The 9,156-nt window shown below is 37.1% G+C and overlaps 1 protein-coding gene across 1 annotated transcript in view; it reads left to right on the forward strand.

Annotated features, from left to right (window-relative positions):
- trhr2 (thyrotropin releasing hormone receptor 2) overlaps positions 1–9,156 on the forward strand; it is a 42,808-nt gene that overhangs the window by 28,533 nt on the left and 5,119 nt on the right. The window lies entirely within an intron of this gene.

A 9,156-nucleotide genomic window follows, 5' to 3' on the forward strand; every position in this document is an offset into this window, starting at 1 on the left:
ATTGCTATTTTTTGTTTGTTTTTAAATCATAACAATAGTACTAAAAATTGTATTCATGTTAATCATGTTCTTACAAACAGAAAAGCCTAGAGAATAAAATCTTAAACATTATTAGATGCAACAGAAAATGAATGGAAACGGCAAGAAATAAAATTTGTTTCTTTCCAGCTATTAAATCAACTGCAATTTTAAAATGAGTATTATTTTTGCATATTCTCAAACAAGTTTAACATGAGAAACACAATTATGCATCCAAAGGAAGTTTATATGCTGCAAGAAAATTAATTTATTCTGTCACCATCATTTTGAAGATATTAATAAATGTTTCCACAGGTCATGAAGGGTCAACCAGCCAGCTCACATTTACGAAACCAAGTGAAAAATGGTGTCAATTAACTGTTACATTTGTGCAGAAAAATGTTTTGTGCCGTTATAATTTTTTAGATTTTTTACGGTAGTTGATATAAATTTATTTTACCATGTTTGTGCAGCTGAAATATTTGTAGCACAAATTGGCACCAAATTAGTTTGGTTTTGTAAATTCTGGGGGAGCAAAATTGATAGCAGTGCGGAGAAAATGTTTGCACGTTTGAAACCAGTTTTGTTTAATTTGAAGAAGGAGGAGCTGTCAACTTCACTCAGGTAGAAGTCGAAAACGTTCTACTTTTCAAACTCAGAAAATTTCTGAGATTAGTATTAAAATTTAATTGTTTAAAATAGCAAATTTAGTTCTTTTCAAGCTCTGAAATTCCTAGTTTTGTTGTAGAAAATGTCTGACATTTTCTAGAAAAAAATCTCAGAAAATGTCAGTTTTTTATAGCTAATTTTTTACTTTTCAAACTCAGAATTTTCATTGTTTTTACTAGATTACTCTCAGGATTTGCTAGTTTTAGTGGACATTAACTCCTTTTTTGTTCTCCAATCTACCATGGAGCTAATACACTGTCTTAAAAAGTCGCATCAGATTTTACTTTAGTTAAAAATGTATTTCTGTGCGGTTTTGTTAAACCAGTTTCAGACCAGTGGTATGAATCTGTGAACTCGTAGTTTTGCAGTAAATCAGAAGTAACTTTAGTTTTGTGAAAATGTGAGAGACTTTCAGCTCGTCTGCAACCAGAGCTGTTTCCTCTGCAAGGCGAAGACGTCTTGACCCCACTCCTGATATCAAACTGTGCTTTGAAGCAGGCAGCAACATGTTTTTATCAGTGCTTTGATAGCCAGCCTCCTCCTAACAATCTGCACTGGGAAGCAGGAAAAAAGGGCTGAAAGATGAGCAGCGGAGAGCGCGGACTGTAATTTTCTGTCAATCTGAGCTCCCACAGCTTGATCCCTGGATTCATAACACATCCGAGTCAAAACAACTTTGTCATCTTGTGTTTGCAGAGTGGTATAATTTCCTCCATGCCTCTGTTTTGGGGTCAGTCTGGGTTTCTGTGTGGACGCATGAAAGGCTGCAAGCACCTTCATACCTCTTGACACAAGATTTCCTCAAGCCAACCTTTTTCTAAAGATACACAACCATCACACACCACCGTTTGGACTAAGGATGAAATGATTAATCAGATTGAACATGATTAATTGATTGTTGAAATAATCGTCAATTAATTTAGTTATCGATTAATTATTAACTGGAGTATAAAGACTCAAAAGAAGAATGAAACACTCGGAGTAGTAACTAAGCCAAAGCTGTACAAAAATATTAACATTTTGCAATTATGATGAAAAAAAACTGTCTGTAAATGTGCTCTACCCAAAAATCCTAAAGTAACAAAGTTTTAGCTTCACCTGGTTCAAATTCCTTTAAAAAAAATCCTATTAAACACCTTCTGCATCCATTTATTAATTGGTTAATTCCAAAAATAATCAACAGTCTAAGAACAAAACTTTGGTTAATTGGTTTCTTTAATTGCCTTCAGGCTGCAGCTAGCGATCTTTTACGGTTATACGATTAATTGGGGGAAAAAATGGTCATTTAAGCCTTTTTATACAATGTCAGAAATACATTAAAAGATACAATCAATCAAATTCCTTTTTTAAATAAGAAAATAAACATTTTACTGTATAAAAAGCAAAGACAAAATTTCATTAGCCAGCGCTTGATCTTTTGTAGTAAAAAAAATAAATACTCCTGACATCAACATGTGAAAAACTCAACCTTTTCTGCTTGACTTGACATCAATACAGTGTGGCGCTAAATGGTTGATTTTTTTTTTTTAATCAATAACTGGATAGCAAAAGGAGATTAAAAGGAGATTTTTACAGAATTTGAACTAACTGAAGGTAAAATTGCCACTTGAATATGTATAATATTTTTGCATTTTTGGCTCAATTATTACTATTCTGACTGTTTTCTTTTAACAAAATGGTCTTTTTTGGAGTTTATATTCTCCAGTTAATGATTAATCGATTACTGAAGTAGTTGACAATTATTTGAATATTTGATTCATAGCGATTAATCAGATTAATCGTTTCAGGTTGTGTGTCTTTGTGCTGATCTCGGCGACATGATAAGCAGGTAAAGACGCTGGATGTTTAGCATCAGACGACTGCCTCTGCTGCTAAACCACTGCCTTGATACAGGACATTAGCATACAAATTACAATGAGAGACACATTCAAACCCACAAAACCAGCGGGTGTTTGTTGGCAACATGGAGAACCTGAAGAAACTCTGTAAAAACCCTCACACACTGCATGGTTCCTACTAGCGGTTTATTTACAGTCAAATATTCATTCACAGTGTCAGCTCTGACATTAAAGAATCAGAGACGCTCATGGCTTTGACACAGCAGCCCTGCAGCTGCTGCTTCAAGCCGGAGAGGGTGTTAGCCGTTTGTTAGCAAAGTTATATTTACCTCTGAACCAGAGGAAACCTCCAGCGGATCCCTCATGCTCTGCCAAAGTGCTCAGAGTACGCTCTGACCCACAGATGGTGCTCAGGGGCACGGTTTAAAACCATCAACCCTGGATTTTAACGACTGCTGAGTGCTTAGCCTGCAGACTTTCCGTGTGTGTCGGCATGAAAACAGGCTGAACCTGACGGCAGAGCAGATCCTAATCTTGTGTGTTTAAGGAGCTCCATGTGAGAGCAGAAGATTTACATAATGAGAGGAAAAGAGATCTTAATAAAGCCGATGAGTTCAGTCCTCTGTTTCTTTCAAAAAGGTACTTCATGCTCTTTGGCTCTGTTTGATAGGCCAACTCAATCTGATGGGGGTTTGATAAACTACACTGAAGAATAATGGCCCCCTGCATGACTGGAGATTAATGCAGAGTTTTGATCTCTGAGGGAGTTTTCCGTGTCTGATCTCTTCAATGTGTGTCGAGGAGAGGAAATGTTGAAGGTTAGTCGCTGCTGATAGCATCCAATGCTACACGCTGATTTCACTCAGATGCTTAAAAACAATGAAAACATTCAGCTTTTAATTCATTTACGAAAAAGTAGTGAAAGTTCACAAACAAAGCATGATTTTATGTAGATATGTCCACCAGTGTTGCCTTGATAAAGACTTAGATAAATTTAAATTGACGCAGAATAAAACTGCTCGTTAAATACCATACAGTCAAATCTTGACTAGCTAAAAGTTCATGATAGGAAATTAGCTTCATTACTATTCTCAACATGGAAAATTTTAAAACTCTAAAGCCCGTTGTTTTTGTTTGTTCAGTTAAATTCACATGGATATGTCTCCAGACATGCAGTTAATGGACATTTTCAAATTCCTAATTTTTAGTTACAAAGTAATGAAAGACTGGAATTGTGTACCATTAACTCTCATAAAAGCTGAACAGAAGTTAGACTTTAAAAAGAAGCTGCAGAGCTTTAAGGAGTAATGAAACGACTAATTATTGTACTTTGTATAAATTTATCAACATTTTATATGAACTGTGATTTATTCTTATTGATATATCATATATTTGAGTTACTTTTATTGTATGTGTATTTTTAATGATACAGCCTAGTTTCATGGGGACCCTAAACAATAAACAATTTCTAGTTACTCCTTGAAAAAGTAACTTTGTTACTTTCTGATTACTTGATTTTAAGAGTTATTAGTTTTTCCACTTGATAGTGGGGTAGACTCGGTTTGACTGGTACAAACAGTGTATTAGGACCTTGTAGATACAAAAAAAACCCACGAAATTTCTGAGTTTGAAACTTTTCAAGGTTTGGATTTTTGACATTTCTGAGGTTAATAGAACATATTTTTGACTTTTCATTTTTTTCTAGTAAATTGGGAACTTTTCAAATTCAAAAATTTCCTTTTTGAATTTTTGGCAGATGTTTACTCGACCGTCATATATTGGGGACCAAAATTGCAACATTTGTTGCATTTTTAGCTGCTGCCATTCACACTGCACTGCGCCAAATGATCCAAAGCCTTTGAGAAACCTTTCCCCCTCCTTGCCTGTGGGGGCGCTGGACCAAGAATTGCTGAAGGAAACATGAAAACGTGAAGAAGACTGAGCATGAAATGTAAACAAAAACAACGTAGCATCAGATTTCAGCAGTGATTTGTTGTTGGCAAACACCCATGAGTCATTTCACCTGCTAGCACAAAACTAGTGTGTTTGTTTTGGTTGCATTTACCCAGAATACCCTGCGCTGTAGTCCACTTACTGCTTTTGAAACCAGAGTTCAGTTCAACCGAAAAGAGACTGAGGTTTGCAGCAGACCAGATCGCTTTTTTGGTTCGATTGCGCATCTACATCTCCCCAAACGAACCGGACTTTCTGGACAAACTGACGGGACTTGGATTAAAGCGGATCAAACATGGCTGGTGTGTACAAAGCCTTGCATGTCATCACTGCAGGTATAATTAAGAGGCTACCCTCTCCTCCTCCTCGGCAGTAATTAAACAGTTAATTGTTTTCTGCTATCCACCTGTTGAGATGGCCTCGTTTGGCTCCCAGCTTTCCACCTGGACCTGGAAGCTTATCTCGAATAGCATTTTGCTGACAGAGGGCGTTCACGTGATGCTGTTTTCCAGGCTTTTCTTTCCGATGAGGCGTATGAAACACGGACTGACACGCTCCAGCAGAACCGTAGAAATGTGCACCGACGGGACGGAGGAAGGCTGAGGGTGTGCGGCATTATTTCTGACTGATAAGACTAATCACCTGAGCCGTACAGGCTGACTGACTCCATCCCCTCCCCGCTGACCCGCGGTTTCACAGCGGCTCGGGAAACGTCTGAGCCGTTGCCATGGTCACCAGACAGCGGTGATGTTAAGGAGGGTCACGGCGTGCAAAGGGATGTCGCTCACTTGCAAAATGTTGAGGCTTTGCAACATTTTTCCATGAGGGGAGGAATGTCTAATGTGCTTCTGTCTGAGTGCTGTGGCTTGTTTGCCATTTTGACATAAAAATTAATGAAAATGTCAACAAAAAAGGTTGTTTTTGTGGCATTTTCACAGGAAATATCTGCACAAGTGAAATATTTAGTTTGCTTTCTCCTAGGGCTTGCCAACATTTATCATAGATTAATACATTTGGTGCCAAATCACACAATTGGAACCATAGAAATTACATTTAGTTATACGTTTTCAAGATGAACACTACGGTTGTCATGGAAATACACGTTTGCACCAAGATCAGCAGTTAGATGAATCAAATCATAACCTACATGTTTTGAGCCACAGAAATCATATATATTTTCTTAGTCTCCTGTTTCTTTTTTCTGATGGACGTTTTTCAAAATGACCGTCATGGTTGTAATGGATATTATATGTTTTACTAAAATTGGCAGTAGTTACTGGATAACCAAAAAGTTAGGTTCACTAAAGGCTAATTTACTAAACAAGAATCTTAGCTACTCTAACAACAAACCACCAAATGCATAAAAATATTATCAGATGTTAACACTAAACTGCTAAACAAATAAAAAAGATAATCAGAAGCAATACTAGCCCACCAAACAGATCAAAATATTTCTGGAAGCTATTGCTAAAGATATAAAATATCTAATGTCACACCAGTAGGGAAAAACTGGCAGGAAGCAAAGCTAAATCACTAAACAAGTATGGGAAATAGAAGAAGCTAATGCTAACCATTAAGACGACTGTTTCTCTGTCTGTGTCACTCTTTATCTTCTTCCAGTTGGTGAATGGTGTCAGACGTGCAAACAGCAAAGTTTAAGTTTTGGCATCTAATTTTGCTGCATATTATTACTTTAAGGTTGTATGAATTAGATTACCAAAGTTGAAAACATATGATTTGACATTAAGTTAATCTAAGTTATGAAAATTAATAACATTTTATAGCAATAATTAGTTTAAAAGGCTCAAAAACTGTCGGCCATCTCGAAAAATGGCTTTCACGCTGAAATTCAAATATCTAACAGAAAGCATGAAAAACATGAGACCTGAGAGGTGACATATTTTTAAACTTGCATCTACATTTGAAATATTTTTTACAACAATATGCTGCACTATTCAGGTAAAGACCAAGGTTCCTTGTGTTGTTTAAACTTTGAATGGTGCTTCTGCAGGAAAGTGTGACTGAGCTACGGAGCTCCATATTCATAACTTTATTTGAGAATTTTGATGTATTTATTTAATATGTGTGTAGGTGGAGCAGCAAATAAAAAAATGTGATGGAAATGAAGCAGAAACGTTGAGAAAAGTTGCTTTGGTTTGGTACTGGAACTAAACAAAAGTTTTCTTAGCAACTTCCAACAATATTTGTGGCCTGCTGTAAAAAAAAAAAGTGAGAATTTTAATTGAAAAGTTTCTGCTTCAGGAAGCAGAGGACCATCAGTGTTTCCCGGTGTGGGACTCAGCAGAGTTGTGTGCGAGTGTTTTAACGAGCTGCCCGTTAATTGGACTTTCAGATGCGTGTTTAGTGTCGGTGTGACATGAGTCCTGCCTCCCAGAGCTGCTGTTAACCCGCAGTCAGGATGTTCCACAGGATGTGAGAACCGCTCTGAGGCCAGGGGTGGGCCTCACTTTCATTTTAATCCCCGCATATCTCCATAGCAACCAGGGAGCAACTAATGTTCTGCACAGCATCGAAACAAAGGTGTTCAACAGGAATCTCTCTCCCATTGGTTTGTCCCTGGATTTTATACAAAGACGGGTAGTTAGATTTTAGAGTTCATGATGTTCCTTCATGATGGATTTGTTTCTAGACTTTAATCTAGATTTTTCAGTAATAAAAAAAAAGAGATCACCATGTGTGTTGCCAACGAGTTTTGGCTTGGAGGCGTATCATGCAGGTTCATGCACACCTGCAGAGACTGAACAAATTAGAATGAATTTCATTAATAAGACATTTTCCCCATGTCATAAGTGAAATAATCTTCCACTGGAACTATTACTTTTTAATTAATATTCAGAAATTACTGACACAAAACAAGCTTCTATATTGTTACTGATGAGTTACTTTTGTCTTATTTTAAAGGTGATCTACTAGGCTTTATTGGACAAGTTCGGTTTATAGGTGATAGAAATCATATTCATTGCATTTTTTTTGCACAAAATCATTCTTAGATAATGATATTTTAGTCTTCTCAGCTCAGATCCGTTCAGAATCAGCTGTTTTAGGGTGTCTTGTCACTTTAAATTCAAATAAGGTGCTGCTAGCCACGTTCGTTATGAAAATGGCTGCAAGTCAAGTATCTACATTTGTAGATATTTGAAAACCAGAAGTAGAACTTCCTCACAACCAACAAAAATGCAGTGATTGTTTTCTGGATGGTAAGTCAACAATGAAACACTTGTCTTTTCCAGCAGCCATTGTACAGCACATACAGTGGCAAAACAAGCTGACCTAATTGTGTTTGAGCTTGTCTGTGGTTGCTAGGTAATCGGTGGAACTCTGCTGTGGTTGCTAAGTAACCGGCGGAACTCTGCTGGGGTTGCCAGGTAACGGTGCAGTTCCTGCATGTTTTTTGGTTTTCCAGAAACCAAAAAACATGAACTTATAGCCCAAAACCAGCTACGTGTTTTGTCTTTTTTAAGTGCTCGGGTTTAAAAAGGCGCTGTAAATACCCAAATAAAAGTACAAAAACGAAATTTGAATTTGGCACAATACTAAGATATTTGCACTTGGAACTAGACAGAAAATACTTGGTATGATTTTGTGTTCTTGCAATAAAGTTGTTTTCCTGATGTTCCGCTCTGGAGAGCTGTACCTCCAGAGGTACAGCTCTCCAGACTCTTTCTGGTGATAAATCCATCATCTCCTGGTATATTTTGCACCTGTTAGGTAACTTATAGACTCTGTAATTTACTTTTCAAATGATTTAATTCTCCCTTTTTCTTTTGCACACATCCCACTCCGTGTCGCCTGTCTTTCTTTATTTTTCCAATGACTCAATTACCCAATGAGCCTTCATTAACCCCCTCAGAGCGCCCACTCAGAGACACACAAAGCATTTTAATAATTGGTGTCAAAATGCTCCACGCAGGCGAGAACTCTGTCTGCTCGTGCTTCCTCCGACATGCTGATGATTCCAGTTATCACGAAGCAATCACGGCTAATCACAGAAATTAGAACGACACCATCAGCTCATATTGGACCGGACCTTTGAGGTTTAGCATCACTGCATAGTTCTACATTCTTTGTGCATTTCTGATGGCTGTGGTTGAATAATTCAGTGATTTTTGGAGGGGAATTATTTACAATTTGTGTCCTCTGAGCTTGTTTTCACCAATTTAAGAAAGTAAATCTTTGTATTCTACAATCTGTTTACACAGCTAGCTGCCATCTTATTCTTGTGAATAATCTTTTACTGGTGAAGTAGTTTGCAAATGACCTTGTAATCCCTCCCAGATTGATGGGTGGCAACAGTTGCTTCTCTGAGATCATTGATCAACACATTGTTATTGATTTGAGTTGGCAAGTCAAAGAGCAGCAGTGACATACTAAGGAAAGTAAAGAAAAGTTGGCATACAGATTGATATGAATCAAAGGTAACTAAACATTTCCATTACAAATATACCCAAATATTATGTTGATATTCCGACAATGTTGAAAAAACTAAATTTCACAATTGCAGTGTTTCCATTCATTATGAAATGTAATTAAAATCATGCATAGATACCTTTTTTATGCAAACAGCTGATAAACCCACAGAGAAACTCAAATCACAACAGCCCCCCCCCCCCCCCCCCTTAAAACAGGTTTAATATTTTTTTTTTTCCCCTTTTCACAT

This window comes from Poecilia latipinna, unplaced genomic scaffold, assembly GCF_001443285.1.
Source record: "Poecilia latipinna isolate Pla-1442-1.1 unplaced genomic scaffold, P_latipinna-1.0 Scaffold1471, whole genome shotgun sequence".
In the NCBI taxonomy this organism is placed as follows: domain Eukaryota; kingdom Metazoa; phylum Chordata; class Actinopteri; order Cyprinodontiformes; family Poeciliidae; genus Poecilia; species Poecilia latipinna.